This window comes from Tachyglossus aculeatus, chromosome 7, assembly GCF_015852505.1.
Source record: "Tachyglossus aculeatus isolate mTacAcu1 chromosome 7, mTacAcu1.pri, whole genome shotgun sequence".
Lineage (NCBI taxonomy): Eukaryota > Metazoa > Chordata > Mammalia > Monotremata > Tachyglossidae > Tachyglossus > Tachyglossus aculeatus.
Window position 1 is genome coordinate 25550062 of NC_052072.1, and position 22458 is coordinate 25572519.

General features: G+C 42.8%; 1 non-coding gene across 1 annotated transcript; it reads left to right on the forward strand.

The window, feature by feature from the left end:
- The first annotated feature begins 6276 nt into the window (after positions 1–6276).
- LOC119931079 lies at positions 6277–6468 on the forward strand. The gene has a single exon (XR_005451943.1). It is a non-coding gene; the product is annotated as a U2 spliceosomal RNA (small nuclear RNA).
- Positions 6469–22458: the final 15990 nt, after the last annotated feature.

The window sequence follows — 22458 nt, forward strand, 5'->3', positions numbered from 1 at the left end:
ACTATAATTGTAACACATGAAGTGATTGCCCCTTTTAAACAAATCAAGTAAGTGGATGGAAGAAATAGATGGAGAAGCAGCAAGGTCTAGTGGAAAGGGAACAAGCCTGGGAATCAGAGGACCTGGGTTCTAATCCCGGCTCTGTTACTTCCCTGCTATGTGACCTTGAGCAAGTCATTTCCTTTCTTTGTGCCTCAATTACCTCATTTGTAAAATGGGGACAAAAGCTATGAGCCCTATGTGAGGCAGGGACTGTGTCCTACCCAATTATCTTCTATCTACCCCACTGCATAGTACAGCTTTTGACAGAGTAAGCACTTAAGAAATATCATTTAATTTTTTAAAAAAGGGTTTGCTCCTGCTGTACTCAGGCTTCATTCATCAGAAAGCGATAGTTCTTGTGAATGTTCTCTTGTGTGAGCAGAAACTGAAGCACAGACTGTGACTAATGAGGGACTCTGGGGAATTAGAAGGGTGTTCTTCTAAGCACAATATGCAAGAGAGGATAACACTATTGTATTTCTAGGTAACAAAAAAATCATTACCACCGTGATTCATTAAGCCCTCATTGGAAAATGCTCTGGGTTCAAAGATCAGACTCAAATAGAGAAGAGGCTTGCATCTTTTAAAACTGAGAAGGTGGGTTGTAGTTTTCCATTGCAAAATAGCTGATTGGAGTTAATTTGTGTTCAAATCAGAAGACAGCACCCCAGATTCCATTGTAATTGTTTGTCTGGTAACAGAAAAAGTGGGAAAGACTTGACAATGTTTAAGCGTAGCTATTTTTCTGCAAGAAAAATATATCTTCATTCTCAAAATAAGAAGAGCTAAGGTCTTTCTACTATGATAACAATTAAACCTGTGTCTTCTCAGTCAAAATGGATGGATACTAGCAAATTGTCTGGGTAATTCAGGACACCCTATATATTTTAGCCCAGTTAGATATATTTCAGTAAAACAACATAACTTTCACCAGAAATTTCTGGTTAATTAATTGTGCTTCTGGTCTTGACTGTTCAGGAAAATTTGATCTTCCAACCACTTGATAGAAACAGAGTGGGAAATTGATCCTTTGTTCGTTCAATTCTAATCTTGTGGGGAGGACAAACTGAATAATTCCGGTTAAAATCTCCAAATCTCTTTTCTTCAGTAAATGGCTTTTGACTAGATTTTCCAGAAAGTTCATTCAGCTGATTATCTTTGTTTATATTAATGCCTGTCTCCCCTCTAGACTGTAAACTCTTTTTTTCAGCAGGGAACATAACTACCAACACAGTTATATTATACTCCCCCAAGCACTTAATACAGTCTTCCTCGAACAGTTAAGTGCTCAGTAAATATGCCTGATTAATGATTGTTAGATTGCCTACATAGATAGAAGAATCTGCTCTTATCCTGGTGGCTGCAAGGTTGCTGGAGGTAAGAGGTGAGCTAGGTAACCAGCAAAATCAAATTCATTCAATCACTCATTTATTAAGCACTTAATGTGTGCAGAACACTGTACTAAGAGCTTGGAAAAGTACAATACAACAATAAACAGTGACAATCCCTGCCCACAACGAGCTCGTAGTCTAGAGGAAGAATGACAACTAGACTACCTAAAAATTCACCTTCCTCTCAGTGATCTCAAGAATTCTCTTGATTCTTGCTTGGTGTCGCTACAGAAGACTTGCTGGGAGGATGTGAGTGTTCTGGCAGATTTTCTTGTGTCTTAAGTCCCTCTAGACTGTAAGCTCCTTATGAGCAAGGAACAGATCTACCAGCTCTGTTATATTGTACTCTCTCAAACACTTAGAACAGTGCTCTGCACACAGTAAATTCTCAATAAATATGATTGATTGGTGGTTTGATAAATTTGATTCTCCCAAGCTGCTGGTTCACAGCCAGTCTTCATGTGGTTTGTGGTATTCAATCAATTGTATTTATTGAGCACTTACCTTGTGCAGAAGACTGTACTTAGCACTTGGGAGAGTATAATACAGCAGATTAGTAGACCTGTTCCTGAATTCCACTCAAAATGCTTAGCGAATAATTCACCTAATGGATAATTCATCTCTTGCGGACTTCACAACTATTTTATATGGTGTACTAATAAATAATTGTTGGTAAATATGTCTACCATAAAAAGTGGTTTCACTTTCTCCCCAGTCAGCAGCAAACAGATGCTCGTATGCCACTGGTATTTCACTATACTTCACTTTATTTCCCTTGCAAGATTCTTTTTCACCAGTGAACCCAATACAACAACTTGGCAAGAGAAAAAGAAGCGCATTCTGCATTTGTTAGCAGTTTTATTTTAAGGTGAGACGTTGCTTGCAAATCTAGGCCATTTGGAGAGGTGTAAGGAATGCTTCACTAATCAACTGCCAGCTCGCCGCCTGTTGACATAAACTGAAGGCAAAAAAATGGAAGCTCCGTTGAAGCTTTCTGCAATTAACCACTCTCGGTGACAGCACAGATGTCTCCTGCTTATAAGAAACCGTTTGAAAGATTCTTTTCAATATAATGCATTCCCCCGAAATGGGAAAAAGGGGTATTTCTTTAGATGGAAAGATATGCCTTCTCAGCAGAATGTAGTTGGTTATTCCAGGCTTTTGTGCAGAACACTGGTTGCCTTAAGTATTCAAAGCGGCACAATTAAATGAACTGTTTGCCCATTGTTTGAGTGCTTGTGTGTAGGGAGGAAAGGATTGGGGTATGTGTTAAGCAGTGGTGAAGCTAATTTAAGGTCTCTGTGCAAGTTTTAGAGGTAGACAACTCTTTGCTACTGCTGCTGCTATTGTGGCTATTTATTGAGCACTTTCTGTGTGCGGAGCACTGTACTTTAATAATAATGGCATTTGTTAAGCGCTTAGTATGTGCCCAGCACTGTTCTAAGCGCTGGGGTAAATAGAAGATAATCAGGTTGTTCCAAGGAGGGCTTACAGACTGAATCCCCATTTTACAGATGAGGGAACTGAGGCACAGAGAAATGAAATGACTTGCCCAAAGTCACACAGCTGATTAGAGGTGGAGTCTGCATTTGAGCCCATGTCCTCTAACTACCAAGCCCGGGCTATTGCCAATAAGCCACGCAGGGCTTAGTATAGTGCTCTGCACACAGTAAGTGCTCAATAAATACTATTGAATGAACTGAATGAATGAATCCCTAATGATATACATGCTGGACCAAGGTCTACCTTTTATTTTCCCCTTTAGGCCATCAACTCGATATAATTCCCCCTCACACCATCAATTCTGTGTATTCAAAACTCTTGGACTTTTAGAGCCATTGAAGAATATTTAGCTTTAGTATAGCAGTTCTTCTCTTTATTCTTTATTGTAAAAAAATGTAATAATGGTATTTGTTAAATGCTTATTGGTGCCTCACACTGTGCCAAGCATTGGGAAAATATAAACTAATCACATTGCCGTCTCTATCCCACATGAACACACAATCTTCCATCTTCCCTATCACCGGTAAGTTTTTTCCTTAATGCAAAGCAATTCCATTGACGTTTTCAAAAAACAGATTCTACAAAGCTATGTGGAAATGCACGTGATATATCTGTCGCTCTCCTGCAACATACAGGTTGACAACTTCAAGTTACACTCTGGGTCCAAAGCCTATGGACAACTGTTTCTTCTGGCACTGCAGCATTCTGTATCCATCCATCAGTGGTATTTATTGAGTGCTTGCTACATGCAGGGCGTTGTACTAAGTGCCAGACACGGGAACCTCCTCAGATTCTACCATCAAGGTCTTACCAAAACGTGGAGTGAAAACTAAATGTTCTCAGAGAGCTGACTGCTCTCCAATGCACTTAAACATAGCAGAGAGAGAGGAGGAGAGCTTGTTATCCTTCTTATTCAGAGAAGACGTCACTGATGATGAGCCAAAATGGCCACAGCAGGACTAAACAGACCCGACTACACTACATAGTCATGGCTGAGTCCTCGGGTTGCTGACCAGTTGGCAGCATCTGGTTCAGTTCTCATTCTTGAGCCACTGCTCCAGAGGGAACACCCTTCCAGACAATGAAGTGTCTACCCCATAGCCCTGGAATCTGTCCTTTGTCAGGAGGGCTATGCTCATTTAGTACTACGATATTGACCTCATCCATATCTGACCCCCTCACAAGCAACAAAAGTTACTGTTTTAAGCAATGACATCTCACTGTCGTATAGTATCTTTAAAGCGGTGGTTATTTTTTTAGCCTTTGAACTGCTCTAAAGCTTTGCAGCACAAGAGAAAAGAGTCTTCTGGTGAGATTGAGAGTCAATTCTGGTATTTGTTATGGGTTTACTATGTGCCAAGCACTATATTAAGTGCTGAGGTATATACAAGATAATCAGTTCCCACATGGGGCTCACAGTCTAAGTAGGAGGGAGAACAGGCTCCCGGCTCCACCACGTGTCTGCTGTGTGATCTTGGGCATGTCTCTTCTCTTCAATATGCCTCAGTTACTTCATCTTCTGTGTGTGGAGCGCTTGGGAAAGTACAATGCAACAAAGTGGGTAGACATGATCCCTGCCCACAAGGAGCGTATGGTCTATAGTGGGGAATACCAAACAGGTGTGGGTAAGATGCACCCTCCTTTCTTTAACAAGGAAAACATGGCTCCCGTGTTGTTTTTTGAGGTGTCAATGCACTGCACTGCACTAAAATGCACTGAGATATCTCTTGGCTTTAGGATACTAAAGGTACTCGATGCCACTGAAGAGGCAGGAATTCTGCCACTGAAGCATAGCTTAATTTTCCAATTAGGTGAAAAATCTAAATCTAAATCTGGGCCCAATGACAAGGGTCTTCATAATATAGATTTGATAAACAATATGGTACTACTGGTGAAACCATGTGAGGTGGCTTTCTCTTTGAATTCCTTTTAGTGGCCTTAGTCTGTAAGCTGTCTACCGACTCCATAGCATTGTACTCCACCAAGCACTTAGTACAGTGCTCTGTTTGTATTGAGCACTCACTAAATACCATTGATGATGATGATGATGATGATGATGATGATGATGATGATGTCAGATTTCTAAACATGAAACTAGCTATCTGGTGGCTTTTTGAGTAGTAAGCATTTATTTTTCTGCTGCTTTGATTTTTGAATGAGAACAATGGGAAACAGCATTGCATAGCGGATAGAGCCCAGACCTGGGAATCAGACAGTCGTGGGTTCTAATCTCGACTCTGACACTTGTCTGCTATGTTACCTTGGGCAAGTCACTTCACTTCTCTGGGACTCAGTTTCCACATCTGTAAAATGGGGATTGAGACTGTGAACCCCACGTGGGACAGGGACTGTGTCCAACCCTATTTGCTTGAATCCACTCCAGTGCTTAGTACAGTGCTTGGCACACAGTAAGCACTTAACAAATACCAGAATTATTATTATTATTTTGCACTTAGTACAGTGCTCTGCACACAGTAAGCACTCAATAAATATGATTGAATGAATGAATGAACAATGGACCTGTGACCAGGCATTGAAATAGGCGATTGATTGGTCTTTTCTTTCGCTGACTTTCATTCAATCATATTTATAGTATTTATTGAGCACTTACTGTGCACAAATCACTGTACTAAGTGCTTGATAGAATATTATTGCCTGTTGTCTGAAGCCGAACCATTCTTCCTAGTAAGGTTCTCGGGTGATAAAAATAGTTCGCTATTAGTACAGGATGTGAATCAGTGAGAATTTCCCAGCTCTTCATTTTCCCTGCTCCTCCAGGCAGAGGTAGGGGAAACACAGAGTTCCTTAAAGGATCAAATTCCAGAAACTCACTCCAATAGTACATTGTGTTCGCATACCAACTGAACCGGTATAGCAACTGGATGACCCTAGGATAGTTGGAAAAGAGCCAGGATTTTGTCCTAACACATTGAAACAAGGGATTAAAGGGCAAATTTAACTGCCTGACATTCAGGGATTTGCAGGTTTGCTTTTCCCCATTTAAGAAAAAACAAAAGGGTGGATTGTGGACGATATCTAGGTCATTGGAATTAAAGTGGATCTTTTGCCTGAATGCTCAGGAAAACTGTCTCAATTTTTCACTTCCCTTTAGCAATCTGAGTTTGATATGTGGAGGAACTGGAAGGAAAGAATCAATCGATCAATAAATCAATCATTGGTATTCTCCCTAGACTGTATGCTCCTTGTGGGCAAGGAATGTGTCTACCAACCCTGTTATATTGTATTCTCCCGAGCATTTATTACAGAGCTCTGCATATAGTAAATGCTCAATAAATATGATTGATTGATTATTGAACACCTACTGAGTGCAAAACTCTATAATGCTTCTCTGCCTTTTGGCTAAGATCAAATGTAGTATCTGTTCTTATCAGTTTAATATCTGATAAGTCCTCTATCTGAGGATAATATATTAAATGGATATTTATTGTTGTATTGCAGTTTCCCAAGTGCTTAATACAGTGCTCTGCACACAGTAAGTGCTCAATAAAGACCATCAACTACTGTTTTTATTGTTGTTGGGAGTGTATAACAGCAGCAAAGACAAGACGCAGTATGGCCTAGTGGCGAGAGCAAAGGCTTGAGAGTCAGAGGACCTGAGTTCTAATCTCGGCTCTGCCTCTTGTCTTATATGTGACCTTGGGCCTCCAATTCCTCACCTGTAAAATGGCGATTATGACCTAGACCCTCCTGCTTAGATTGTGAGCCCCATATGAGACAGAAACTGTGTCCAACCTGATTATCTTGAATCTACTCCAGTGTTTACTATAGGGCATCAATCAATCAATCAATTGTATTTATTGAGCGCTTACTGTGTGCAGAGCAGTGTATTAAGCACTTGGGAGAGTACAAAATAATAATATAACAGACTCATTCCCTGCCCCAAATGATCTTACAGTCTAGACGGAGAGGCAGACACTAATATAAATAAATAAATTACAGAGTACATATTTACTATTCTATTTATTTTGTTAATGATGTGCATTTAGTTTTAATTCTATTTGTTCTGATGTCTTGTCACCTGTTCAAATATTTTGTTTTGTTGTCTGTCTCCCCCTTCTAGACTGTGATCCCGTTGTTGGGTAGGGATCGTCTCTATATGCTGTCAATTTGTACTTCCCAAGTGCTTAGTACAGTGCTCTGCACACAGTAAGCGCTCAATAAATACGATTGAATGAATGAATGAATATATTGTGTGTGTATGTGTACAAAAGTGCTGAGCATGTGTTAATACAATTTGAGTGCTATCAATTAATTGGGGTAGGCTTCTTGGAGGATTTTAAACATGGAAAGAGTGTGGTGTGGTGGATTAAGGAGGCAGGGCATTCCAGGATGGGGGGATTGAATGAATAAAGGGTCAGAAGTGGGAGACAAGAGCGAGATTCAGTTAGAAGGTGAGCTTGGGAGTTGCAAAGAGAGCGGGTTGTCCAGAAGCTGGTAAAGAAAACTTATATGTAAAATGTAGAGTTTAGTGCAAACCCCTAAAGTTAATGCAATCTATCGATAATATTTATTGAGCACTTACTATTGAGCACTATACTAAGCACTTGGAAGAGTACAATATAACAGAGTTGGTGGACATAATAATAATAACTGTGGTATTTATAAACTACTTACTATTTGCCAGCCATTCTACTAAGCGCTGGAGGCAGGGGGGATTACAAGCAAATCAGGTTGGACATATATTCCTGGCCAACAAGGATCTTACAGTCTAGACAGGCAGACAGACATTAATATAAATAATTTACGGCTGCGTACATAAGTGCTGTGGGGCTAAGGTTGAGTTGAAAATCAAGTGCTTAAAGAGTACAAAATCTAAGTGATGCAGAAGGGAGAAGGAGAAGGGGAAATGAGGGCTTAGTCGGGGAAGGCCTCTTGGAGGAGATGGGATTCAAGTACCTTCTCCAAGTCAATGCTGAATTATTCAGGAGCTAATGATCTCATTTGAATTGTCCTGAATCCTGTGTTTTTCTCCCTACAGGATCTCCATCTTTGGGCCATTTTGTTGCTCATTAGCTCTTTCATTGGTGAGCACGGCATAGAGAAGGAATTAAACTTCAAAGCAAACTATTTTGCTACTTGTTAGTAGCTCTGGAAGAAGGCTAGATAGGAGAGGAAACCGAAAGAAATGGTTAAAATGAGAGTTCAATTTAGAGGTGGATTTAAGTTATCCATGATCTCCCTGAAATTGGGTCCTTGGTCCATTGAAAATCATTTATTCTTCTTACTCACCTCATGGATATGTTTTGGGGACTAATTGTTTTTAAAACCTTTTCTAAGGTTAATAATGTTTTCAGTTGATCAAAGCTTCTTTCTTTCCAAGTCCACCAAGGATGTTTTCTGTCTTTAGAAACTCCCAAATTCCAAGGATTGGAATCTCAAGGGAATCTCCCTCGGCTTGTCAACCCAAGAGGAGCTTCAGCCTGAAATCTACCATCTGGTTTGCCAGAAGAGCAAAGAGGAAAGGATAATCCTTCTTTGCATCCAACCAGGGGGAGGGAGAAGTAGAGAGACACTGTGAGGGACCAAACACTTGTAGAAAATAACGAGGGATTTAATGAAAATGTCTACATTAGAGGACATAGGTTTTCTGAGGTGTGCCAACAGAGAGATGACTTTCATCTTCTAAGTAGATTTGTACTGGAAAGGAGTAAACTGAAAGCTCAGATCCTCTGTTTGCCCAGGGATTTGATCCCCATTTTGTGACTGTTACAGTTAATCCTAGGCTGGCTAAAAGCCTCCTGCATCCCACCTCCAGCTCTGCAGGCTAGGGGAGATGGCAGAAATCTTTTCAAATGCAACAGAGTGATAATTATGTCCCCGGAGACCGGCTTCTGGGGAACACGACTGAACCGCACAGGAATATGACATCAAGAGCATTTTCAATTTGGGTCCCATTGTACTATTTTCAGGGACTCTGTTTTCACCATTTACACATCTGAGCAATTCTTCATCGATCGCCCCACTTTCTGCTCCTCCCTGCCCGCTTGGCTTATCCCACACAGATGTCAGTCCTCGCTTTCCAGAGCTCTAATGTGATGACTTCTAATTGGTTGCTCTGTGGTTTCTCCTCCACTGTAGGGTTGACAGTTGATTTCCATCTCTTCTGCTTCCGGGCTTTTGCGCCTGGGTGGGATCCGAGATCTGGATTGTGTATATGTGGATGTATGAATTTAGCTTCCAGTCCCTTTTCAGATGAACTGGAGAGTGGAGAGGAAAAGAGCAATAAAAGAGTGTTGGAAATGCGGACCGCGTTGATCTTCAGCTAAGCAGAGCTCATCTGGTCGTTGGGATCTCAGGTTCCCAGCCAGATCTGCATTGTTGGCCTTTGTTTTGTTTTGAACCTGGACATGAGCCGGCTGGTGTTCCATGCAAATCTTTCTTATGGCACATTAGCCTTTTCCTTTCTCTTCCTCCTCAAAGTTGGCTAGAGCACGGGCCTGAGAGTCAGAAGGTTGTGTGACCTTGGGCAAGTCACTTCACTTCTCTCCACCTCAGTTTCCTCATCTGTAAAATGGGGATTAAAGACTGATAGCCCCATGTGGGACAGGGACTGTGACCCACCCAATTTACTTGTATCCACCCCAGTGCTTAGTACAGTGCCTGGCACACAGTAAGTGCTTAACGGATATCAGAATTATTATTCTGGCTCAGTGGAAAGAGCCCGGGCTTGGGAGTCAGAGGTCATGGGTTCTAATTCTGGCTCCACCACTTGTCAGCTGGGTGACTTTGAGCAAGTCACTTAACTTCTCTGGGCCTCAGTTCCCTCATCTGGAAAATGGGGATGAAGACTGTGAGCCCCTCGTGGGACAACCTTGATTACCTTGTATCTCCCCCAGCACTTAGAACAGTGCTTGGCACATAGTAAGCACTTAACAAATACCAACATTATTATTATTATTAGTAGTAGTAGTAGTAGTAGTAGTAGTATTAATAATAATAATAATAATCCTTACTCCACCACTTGTCTGCTGTGTGACCTTGGGCAACTCACTTCACTTCTCTGGGCCTCAGTTTCCTTACCTGTAAAATTGGGATTAAGACTGTGAGCCCCATATGTGCCTAATCTGATTAGTTTATAGGTACCCCAGTGCTTAGTACAGTGCCTGGCACATAGTAAGTGCTTAACAAATATCATTTTTTTAAGAAGGGTACAGTTCTAACCTGAGAGAGCCAACAGCGCAAAACCAATTTGAATTTCTTACCTCAGTGTTGTGGTGGAATCGCGGTCACATTTCCACCTCGAAGAAGGGTTATTCTAGGAAGGATGTTGCCAGCTGTTCTCCTAGCAACCATGTAGAAAACAGTCCTGTTTTACAGAACGGTAACACTTCTATATCCTGGATCTACTATTATACCTACTCTTTCAATTAATGAACTCCCCCCTACGTTGGGGTTACTTTCTGGGTCTACACCATCATCACAATACAATAGAGTTGATGGACATATTCCTGGCCCACAATGAGCTTACAGTCTAGTTTACCCCTAAATTATTTGGAGAATTCAGGCCAGAATTTCCAACTATTTAGGTTTAAAAGAGGCATTTGTGAAGTCTAAGTTATCCAGATAATTTTGCTTGTACAGAATCAACCAGGCATTTCAAGGTAAGAACCAAGCACCCCAATTCCTGCTTATTAATGCAGCCTTGGCCATGGTATTTTGCCCATTGACCCAGTGCTAGTTAAAATTTAGGTCAGGCCATTTGAAAGCGATGTCAGTATTATTGATTTAGTTTTAACGCCCTGCCTCCTTGGAGGAGCATGGGCTGGCAAACAGTATTTGTGAGCTGGCTTTTTTTTTTCTTACTTAAAGGTTATTCTAATGATTCCATTCCAGCCTGCGCCCTCCCTTCTCTTCCTTAAATGGTTCCTTTTCTCTTTATAGAGATTTGCCACTGCTTGTTGAGACTCCTGCCTTGCCCATTTAATTGTCACTTACACAAGCTGTCATGTGTGCAGCCTTTAATCTCTCAGCCTAAATCAATTCCCCTCACTTCCTCATTATTTGGGTTGCTCTTCTCCATTCCTTAATATACAGTCCTCCCCACCCCTCCCGCTGCCACAACTCTGCTCTAATTGAGCCTGTAGCATCCTCTGCCTGCATTTTTAATGTGGTATCCTGCTCTTCCTTCTGCTGCTCTGCTGGCTGGAGAGCCCTCGGTTCTAACAAACTGTACCCCACCTCCCCAGAATACCGGGGGCACGAGGCAGACCAAAGCCAGAGCTAGCCTTTTCAACTCTTGGGGATACAGCTCCCAATTTTCAGGAAGGATCTGGGAAATAAGGAGATCATTTAGGAGAGGAATGATCAATCAATCAATCAATCATATTTATTGAGCCCTTACTGTGTGCAGAGCACTGTACTAAGCGCTTGGGAAGTACAAGTTGGCAACATATAGAGACAGTCCCTACTCAACAGTGGGCTCACAGTCTAGAAGAAAAAGATGATCAGGTTGTCCCACAGGGGGCTCACAGTCTTAATCCTCATTTTACAGATGAGGTCACTGAGGCCCAGAAAAGTGAAGTGACTTGCCCAAAGTCACACAGCTGACAATTGGCGGAGCCGGGATTTGAACCCATGACCTCTGACTCCAAAGCCTGGGCTCTTACCACTGAGCCATGCTGCTTCTCATGGGAATATGACTCCTGGATCAGGCTTCCAGACTGTTTAAAAAAACTATCCACTCTCTTGGAATGCTTAGATTTTGAAGTAGAACCATCAAAATACAGAGAACTCATCATAATTGTTGAGTCAATTAATCAGGGGGTGGATTATCCTTTAGCAGCAATTTACCTTATTATCTTTCTCTCCCTCCAGACTGCAAGCTCCTAGTGGGCAGAGCTCATGACTAACAACTCTGTTGTACTTTCCCAAGTGCTTAGTACAGTGTCTTGTGCTCAGTAAGTGCTCAATATATTCATTCATTCATTGTCATATTTATTGAGCGCTTACTGTGTGCAGACCACTGTACTAAGCGCTTGGGAAGTACAAGTCGGCAATATATACCACTGATTGTTTGATTGATAGGTTCATCTTGTTTTCTTCCTATCCCAGCTCCCATTTTGAGATTATTAGCATGTTTGTCAGGGGTGGAGAAGGACAAACGAAAGATAAAACAAAGCAGTCTGTATAGCTCCTTGCTGGCCAAGGTTTTGCTGGCTTATCTGTGGATTTCAGTTCCATGTCCACAGATAATTGAGAACCATTTCTAATTGTGTTTCTACAAGGAGAGGCAGGAGGAGATATTTATTTCCTTATTCAGAGAGAACATGAGGCACAGAGAGAGAGAGAGAGAGCTGGCTATATGCCCCAAATCTTACTGAGCAGCCCTGGGAAGACAGGGCAGCAGGACTGATGCTCCTTCCTTCTCTTGAGACTCTTATGTGACAACATGATAAGAGCTCTGATTCTAATTGGCATCAGGGTAGGAAAAATCAGGTCACTTATTCCTCAACAATCTAGTGAATTTCTCTGTGCTCTTGGCTGATGCATGAAGAACATACCTCTATCCTGTTGAGGTACAAAATTACAGCCAGTGTGGTTTAGTGGATAGAGCACAGGCCTGAGTGTAAGAAGGTCATGGGTTCTAATCTTGGCTCTGCCACATGTCTGCTGTGAGATCTTGGGCAAGTCACTTCACTTCTCTGGGCCTCGGTTTTCTTATCTGTAAAATGAGGATTAAGACTGAGAGCCCCATGTGGGACAGGGACTGTGCCCAACACGATTTGCTTGTATCCACCCCAGTGCTTAGTACAATGCCTGGCACATAGAAAGTACTTAACAAGTACCATAATTATTACAGCCCCACTCTCCTCCCTGTACCCCAAACTCTCCACTCCTTACTCTGCTTCCCCGGCCCTTCCAGTGCTCCCCTCCTTCCTTTATGTTTTTTCTATTCTTTTAACCCATTTTAAGGGATATGTTTTTAACAGCTATTGCTGTGTACTCTGTCACTAGCTCCTTCCCCAGATTGTAGTTTCGACCTTCAGGGACAAAACTGGAGGAAGAGCTGGGCCAGGGTGGAATGAGGAGGGCAGGCAGTGGCAGCAGTCAGAGGGGAAGTCTGTAAGGGAGAAGACTGGACAGTGGTAGTCCCCTCCACATTAATAATTCCCCTGGAGCCCACCTTGGCCACGTGCCCTTCTGCTATCCCACCACAGTTCAGCCCTGTCGTACCAGAAACCTCACACCAGGCTGTACTCTCCCAAACGCTTAGTATAGTGCTCTGCGTAGAATAATAATAATAGTATTTGTTAAGCGCTTACTATCATCATCAATCGTATTTATTGAGCGCTTACTATGTGTGAAGCCCTGTTCTAAGCGCTGGGGTAGGTACGAACTAATCAGGTTGGACACAATTCCATGTTCCACATGGGGCACACAGTCTTAATCCACAGTTAATAGATGAGGCAACTGAGGCACAGAGAATTGAAGTGACTTACCCAAAGGCACATAGCAAACAAGTGGTGGAGCTGAGATTAGAACCCAGGTCCTTCTGATTCCCAGGCCCATGCTCTATCTACTAGACCATGCTGCTTCTTATTCAGCTCATTACCAAGGCAGCTCAAAACTCTTAGACTTCTGGGTTGAGGGTTTCGAGCTTCTGCACTGGCAGCAGGGGTAGACACCCCAGTGCAAATCCTGCAAGTCCCAGAAACGCATGTTCTAACCAAGGAGAATCCGACTTTAATTGTCCTGCCCCTCCTTTCCGCTTCCCAACCACCACGACCGTCCTCGATTTCACACTATCAAGAATTCGTGAGGCAGAGGAAGGAGCCGTCCCAAGTTTAAATTCTGCCCAAGGGTGGCAGACATGACTGACTCCAGAGGCTAGTTATCCAACAGCATTATATGGTGGGGAGGGCATGTGTGAAGAAATCTGAGTGAGCTCTAAATGAAAGGACCTAAAAACAACATCTCTGCTCCAGCCCCAGCACAGAATACCACACACAAGCTGAGGGGCGGTGTGATGTTTTGTTTTGTTGTCTGTCTCCCCCTTCTAGACTGTGAGCCCGTTGTTGGGTAGGGACCGTCTCTATATGTTGCCGACTTGTACTTCCCAAGCTCTTACTACAGTGCTCTGCACACAGTAAGCACTCAATAAATACGATTGAATGAATGAATGAATGAATGATGGTGTCTTGGTCTGAAGAGTACGGGGAGTCAGAAGGTTGTGGGTTCTAATCCGAACTCTGCTACTTGTCTGCTGTGTGATCTTAGGCAAGTCACTACACTTCTCGGTGCCTCAGTTACCTCATCAGTAAAATGGGGAATAAGACTGTGAGCCCTAAGTGGGACAGGGACTGTGTCCAACCTGATTTGCTTGTATCCACCCCAGTTCTTACTACAGTGCCTGGCACACAGTAAGTGCTTAACAAATATCATAATTATTATTACTGAGAGGAGGCACTATAGCAGTAAACTTTGGAAGGGGATATAACAAATTCACTCCTGACACCAGACAGAAATACCTATGAGGAATTTTGTCATGAACTTTTGGCCTCGGGTTCTTTTTTTTAAAATGGTACGTGTTGAGTGCTTACTCTGTAACAGGCAATGTACTGAGCACTGGGGTAGATACAAGCTAATCAGATTGGACCAGTCCATGTCCCTCACAGGACTCAAAATCTTAATCCCCATTTTACAGAGGAGTTAACTGAGGCCCAGTGAAGTGAAGTGGCATGCCCAAGGTCATATAGCAGATAAGAGACAGAGCCCAGATATAGAGGGTCCAGGGTCCTAAGAGAAAATTAGTGCTGTTAGCTGAAATAGGCTTACCCCTCTGTATCTTGATCTCGTCTATCTTGCCGCCAACCTCTCTCCCACATCCTGGCTCTGGCCTGAAACTCTTTCCTTTTTCATATCTGACAGACAATTCTTCTCCCCGTCTCCAAAACTTTACTGAAGACACATCTCCTCCAAGAGGACTTCCCTGACTAAGCCCTCATTTCCTCTTACTAGGCCCTCATTCCCTCTTCTCCCATTCCCTTCTGCACTTGGATTTTTTCTCTTTATTCACCCCACCTCAGCCCCACAGCACTTATGTACAAATCCTTATTATCATGTCTTTGAGTAATTTCCGATTCATAGCAATCCTATGGATATATTTTCTCCAGAACATCCTGTCTTCTGTCATAACACACCAGAACAACATACCATACTTTATTTATATTAATGTCAGTCTCCCACTCTAGACTGTAAACTTGTTATGGGCAAGGAACGTATCTACCAACTCTGTTATATTGTACTCTACCAAGCACTTAGTGCAATGCTCTGAGCACAGAAAGGACTCAATAAATACGATTGATTGAGAGATGGATTGATCCGCTTGGGCTGCAACACTTCCAAGCAGAGCTGTCATTTGGTGTAACAAGAGGCGATTTGGCCTAGTGGAGGCACAGGCCTGGGAGCCAGAAGGAGCTGAGTTCTAATCCCAGATCTACCACTTTTCTGCTGTGTGACCTTGGGCAAGTCACTTCACTTCATCTGTACTTCAATTACCTCATCTGTAAAATGGGGATTAAGACCGTGAGCCCCATGCAGGACAGGGACTGTGTACAACCTGATAGCCTTATATCTACCCCAGCACTCAGTATAGTGCCTGTCACATAGTAAACAGTCAACAAATACTGCTAAAAAAAAAATCAGAAACGCATTTCCAGTTCCCATGGGGCTGAGCTCGGAACAGGGAGGTATTGCAAAGCCCCTTTCTCAATAGGGGAAAGGGCAGGCAGAAGGCAAGGCTTGAGGTGGAGAGAAAACACCTCCTCTTAAAAATATCTTGAAGATTTGTTTGTGTCCTTTGGCCCTGTCCGTAATTCCCAATACCTGTTTCCCCCTCCAGAGTCTGTTTCTGCATTGCTAGACTGTCAGCTCCTGCACTTCGAGGACTTCCAGTCAGTCATTCAGTCAATCATATTTATTGAGCACTTACTGTGTGCAGAGCACTGTACTAAGTGCATGGGAGAATACAACAATATTACAGAAACATTCCCTACCTACAATGAGCTCACAGTCTAGCATCTCCAAACAGACGGCGCCACGGAGACTCAACACCAAGGAGCAGAAAAACGAGGGGTAGAAAGGATCGCATTCTATGAATGGAAAGACATCTCTGCCTCCTTTCTTTTAGGCACTGTGTACTGCAATCAATCAATCAATCATATTTATTGAGTGCTTACTGTGTGCAGAGCACTGTACTAAGTCTTGGGAGATTACAGTGTAACAGAGTTGGTAGATATGTCTTCTGCCCACAAGGAGCTTACCATCTAGAGGAATGTACATGGATGTTTAAGAATTGGTATGAAGGGTTAAGAACCTATCAACTAATCAATAGTATTTATTGAGTGTTTACTGTGCGCAGAACACTGTACTAAGCACTGGCAAAGAGGGAAAGCCTCTTGGAGGAGGTGTGATTTTTAGATTTCTCCCATTAGGACTGCCCCCTGTGTGGCCTCATGCCCCACGATGACCAGGGCTGGACAATCTGCAGGATGCTTCTCTCCTGGGAGTCAGGAGAGTGGATGAGCTTCTCACCGGTATGAACCCAGGAGTCTGAGGATGCCCATAAGGTTGCTCCCTCCTCACAGAACCAAGAACACTTTTATAAATCTGTTACAACACCTTCTGAAAGAGAATCGATGGGCCCCATATGGGAAAAAGGGAAAAATCTTAGCCTCTTCTGGTGACTTGTTCTTGGGTCTCTTTGCTGATGAAGTCCTTCCTCTTGTCAAACCGGCATCCCTACTGCTGCAACTTGTGTCTACCCCAGCAGTTTATACAGTGCCTGGCAAATAGTAAGTACTTAACAAAACCATAAAAAATAAATATATTCACTGACTGATTGATTACTCTCCCAAGCACTTAGTACAGTGCTCTGCAAAGAGTAAGGCTTCAATAAACACAACTGGTTAATAGGTTGACTCTGAGTAATAAGCCCTCAGTAATGAGTATGAGCAAGATAGTAATTAACATCTCTAATTTAGTTTTCCTTTCTCTGACCTGAAGTGTCCGCAAATGAATCTTTTAATGAAGGTAATTTTTCAGGTTCTCTTCCGGTCAAGAGCTGAACCTAGAACTTGAAGAATGGTCTGACCAGAGGCAGGTATGTGGGAGGGGCCTCTTCTCTCCATCAATGAGGTCTTGTCTGCTCAGAGAGCCTCATCATCATCATCATCATCAATCGTATTTATTGAGCGCTTACTATGTGCAGAGCACTGTACTAAGCGCTTGGGAAGTACAAATTGGCAACATATAGAGACAGTCCCTACCCAGCAGTGGGCTCACAGTCTAAAAGGGGGAGACAGAGAACAAAACCAAACATACTAACAAAATAAAATAAATAGAATAGATATGTACAAGTAAAATAAATAAATAAATAGAGTAATAAATATGTACAAACATATATACATATATACAGGTGCTGTGGGGAAGGGAAGGAGGTAAGATGGGGGGGATAGAGAGGGGGGCGAGGGGGAGAGGAAGGAAGGGGCTCAGTCTGGGAAGGCCTCCTGGAGGAGGTGAGCTCTCAGCAAGGCCTTGAAGGGAATATTGTTCCCTATTGTTCCCTATTGTTTATATTGTGGCTGCAGTCTCTGCCATTAGTTCTCAACTACCTCAACTAAGAAGCTGCTTTTTAAATGATATTTGTTAAGCACTTACTATGTGCCAGGCACTGTACTAAGCACTGGGGTAGATACAAGCTAATCAGGTCGGACACCGTCCATATTCATTCATTCATTCAATCGTATTCATTGAGCGCCTACAGGCCATGCTGCCTGGAGAGGCAAAGTCTGGAACAGGGAGAATTAAAAATCAAAGAGTCTTGAGGCGGAAGGGGTTCTTGGAAGACTAAGGATGAGTGTTTTGGTGAGAGACGCTGGAAGGCTGACCATTTATCCAGTTTTATCCCAGACAGACTGGTTTAGCTGGTCTGCCTTTGAATGGGTCCATATTTGGAGCGGGAACTCCAGAGGAATACCGAAAGCTGTCAGAGGCCCCCTTTGAAGAGTGAGGATGATCCTTAGGACAGCTCTATAGCCACGTTTCTGTGTGTCCTTGGGCAGGTCACTTAACATCCCTGGGCCATGGCTTTTCCCATCAACAAAATGGGAAAAATAATCCATAGTCCTTTCATTCCTCACAGCGATGTAGGGATGGACTCCTTTATATCTCAAACACAAGTAAGTCTCCTCCTTCCCCGGGAAAGATGAAGAGAGACAAAAAACAAGAAAAGCAAGAGTATCAGCTCCCCAAGAACCGGGGGTGAGTTCTACAGTCAATCAATCAATAATATTTTTTGAGTGTTCACTTTGTGCAGAGCACTGTACTAAGTGCTTGGAAGAAAACCATGTAATAGAGTTGGTAGACCCAATCCCTGCCTTCATGGAGCTTACAATCAAGTGGGGGAGACAGAAATTAAAATAAATTACAGATAGAGGAAGTTGCAGAATATATGAATATGTAGATAAGGGCTGTGGAGGTGGGGGTGAGCAGCAAAATGCTTAGGGGATACTGACCTTTGTACATTGGCAGCACAGGAGGGAGGGAGAACAGGGCAGGAAGTTGAGTGATTAGTCAGGGAAGGCTTCCTGGAGGAGATATGATTTTAGTAGGGCTTTTAATGTGGGGAGAGCAGTGGTCTGTTGGTTACAAAGGGGAAGGGAGTTCCAGGGAAAAGGAAGGACATGAGCAGGAGGTTGACTGGGAGAGAGATGAAATTGAGGCACAGCTAATAGGTTAGATTAAAGAAACAGCTTGGCCTAGATGAAAGAGCTAATAATAATAATTTTGGTATTTGTTCAGTGCTTACTATATGCCAAGCACTGTTCTAAGCACCAGGATAGATACAAGGTCATCAGGTTGTCCCACGTGGGGCTCACAGTCTTCATTCATGAGGCACAGAGAAGTTAAGTAACTTGCCCAAGATAACACGGCTGGGTTTGGGAGTCAGAGGACCTGGTTCTGATCACTACTAACCTGCTGTACAATCTTGGGAAAGTCGATTAACTTTTCTGTGCATCAGTTACTGCATCTGTGAAATCAGGGTTAAGGCTATGAGCCCCAAGTGGGACAGGGAGTGTGTCCAACCTGATCATCTTGTAACTACCCCAGTGCTTAGTACAGTGCCTGGCACATAGTAAACACTTAACAAATATAAAAAAAAATAAAGTGAAATGGGCAATCTGGATTATAATGGGAGAGGAGTGATTTTAAGTGGAAAGGGGAGAACTGATTAATTGCCTTAAAGCCCAGACTTTGAGCAGGCTATGAGTTTATAGGTAACGTTACTGATATAAGAAACAACCTGAGCCTAAAATTTGGAAGTTCCATTTTTGCTCCGTTCTTCCTTTCCCTAGATGTTTATCTGATCCTCAGCCTTGCAGTCTCCTCAGAAAACCCCTCCTTTGTCAGGAAGTTGTAATAATAATAATGGTACTTATTCAGCATTTGCTATGTGCTAAATACTACTAAACACTCGGATAGATTTAAGATAATCAAGTTGGACACAGTTCCTGTCCGCCATAGGGCTCACAATCTTAATCCCCATTTTACAGATGAGTTAACCGAGGCACAGAGAAGTGAAGCGACTTGTCCAAGGTCACACAGAAGACACATGGCAGAGTGGGATTAGAACCCATATCCTCTGACTCCCAGCCAGGCCCGGGCTCTTTCCACTAGACCACACTGCTTCTGTAAAGGCTTTTGGGTAAACAGTCTGTTAAATAACCACAACATATAAATACCACGGGTCTCTGCTGCCTTTCCTTAACCTCCAAGAAAAACTGAAGTGTCTTTCAATTTTTAAAGAGGGATGAATTTGTAATTAGTGCTTTAACACTATATTGGAGTCATTCTGAAGGGCTTCTATTTAAATGCAAATTGAGTCTTCCCATCGGAAAACTAACGAGGGATGAAAGTAGATGACAGAGGATGGTCGGGGAGGAGGAAGAAGTCTGGTTCACTGTGAATGGTCTTTCACTATGCTGCCAGTTGCTACACTCGACAAAATCCTAACCTTAAGAGATTAACTGGTTTAGCCCCACCTTTTTTCAACTGACACCTAAATTCTTCAAGCTACGGTGGTTTGGGACTGGGGGACGTGGTGGGGAGTCCTATTCTCTTCTAAAGGGTTTTAGGGATGAGAGATTCCACACCATCTTATTCAAAGTTTTAGTACCATTGACAGTCAAGAAGTTCTCCTTCATCTTTCACTGAACTCTGTCTTGCTGCCCTCGACTATCTCACGTGGACTCTCAGCTCTGAAATATAAAGAAAACTTGCCTGGACTTGAGACACAGGAATGGACATTAGCTAGTCATTCATTTATTCATTCAATCGTATTTACTGAGTGCTTACTGTGTGCAGAGCACTGTACTAAGTGCTTGGGAAGTACAAGTTGGCAACATATAGAGACGGTCCCTACCTGACAACGGGCTCACAGTCTAGAAGGGGGAGACAGACAACAAAACAAAACATGTAGACAGGTGTCAAAATTGCCAGAACAAATAGAAATAAAGCTATATGTACATCATTAACAAAATAAATAGTAAATATGTACGAGTAAAATAGAGTAATAAATCTGTACAAACATATACAGGTGCTGTGGGGAGGGGAAGGAGGTAGGGCGGGGGGGATGGGGAGGAGGAGAGGAAAAAGGGGGCTAAGATTAGGAAGGCCTCCTGGAGGAGGTGAGCTCTCAGTAGGGCTTTGAAGGGAGGAAGAGAGCTAGCTTGGCGGATGTGTGGATACAATGCAAACTCAGTTTTTCTCATCTGTACAATGAGAACAAAGCCCATTTTTATGTGTGGCATTTGTTAGGAACTTGCTATATGCCAAAGCACTGTACTCAGCAGGGGAGTAGTTATAGGATAATCAAGTTGGATAGAGACCCTGTCCCACAAAGTCTAACTACAGTGGATTACAGGTATTGCATCTCCATTTTATAATCAGTCGATTCAGAGTATCTATTGAGCATTTCCTGTGGGCAGAGCACTGTAATAAGCTCTTGGGAGAGTACAGTACAACAATACAACAGGCACATTCTCTTCCCACAGTGAATTTACAGTCTAGATGGGGAAGCAAACATCAATGTAAATAAATTAATGATATGTGCTATAGATGAGGAAACTGAGGCCCAGAGAAGTGAAGTGACTTGCCCAAGGTCACAAGTGGGCTAGTGGCAGAACCAGAATTAGAATCCAGTTCCTCTGATTCACAGGCCTGCACTCTTTCCACTAGGCCACACTTCTTTCTGTTATCAACCACTAGCTATCTTACTAGGTATCTTAGCATTCAGATATGACCTCAGTGCCATGTGAATGGAAGAATTCTGAGAAATGTTGATAGCCTAGGCCAGCAGATCTCTTAATATTATTATTACCACTAATAATTAGTAATAATAACAAAATATTATTGTTGCAAATATTAGCATTAGTAATATTAACTGTGGTATTTTCCAAGTGCTTACTAGGTGCCAAGCACTGTGTTAAACTTTCGAGTATTTACAGTACAAATGATCAGACATAATTCCTGTCCCAGATAGAGCTCACAGTCTAAGGGAAAAGAGAGAAAAGATCATTAATCCCCATTCTACAAGATGAGGAATAGAGAATCTGAGACATAGAGAATCTGTGGCAGGGCTGGAACTAAACCCTGGGTCCCCTGACTCCCAGCCCCATACTCCTGTGTCACTACCTCCCAAGAAAATCTAAATTTAGAGCCTTTTGGACCCTAATCTGACCATCATTCAAGCCAACGAACGGCGCCATTTCCTGGGATTGAACATGATTATGAACCTGAAAGTGAATCAGATAAGGCCCAGGAATGCCATCAGGTTATGCCATCTATGCCATGATAGATCGCGGTTGCTGTTCCACCAGCCCCGCTCACTCAGGGCTGGATCCTGGAGTATTGGAGCTTGGAAGTGCAAAGGAGACCAATTCCACTGGAACTGCCTTAGGAAACCAAGGTCATCACAAACTTTTACTGACCCAGTGAGGTGGAAGAGATGACACATTAAAGTTTTCTGAGATCGCTCTGCACCCCAAAGCTGTCCTTTTCCTCTTGCTTCCTGAGCTTTCTGGGGAGACGGTCTGAATCGCATGACCTAGTGGATAGAGCATGGGCCTGAAAGTCTGGAGGACCGGGGGTCTAATCCCTGCTCCACCACTTGTCTGCTGTGTGACCTTGGACAAGTTGACGCAACTTCTCTGTGCCTCAGGTACCTCATCTGTAAAATGGGAACCAAGACTGTGAGCCCCATGTGGCACGTGGACTGCGTCCAACTTGATTAGCTTGTACCTACATCAGTGCTTAAAACAGTGCCTGGCACATAATAATTGCTTAAAAAATATCAAAACAATCATTTTAAAAACACTACAAAAAAACCCCAGAATCCATGCCAGAGAAGGCCTATTTTTTTTATGGCATTCATTAATCCCCATTTTACAGATAAGGTAACTGAGGCACAGAGAAGTGAAGTAGCTTGCTTACAGTCACACAG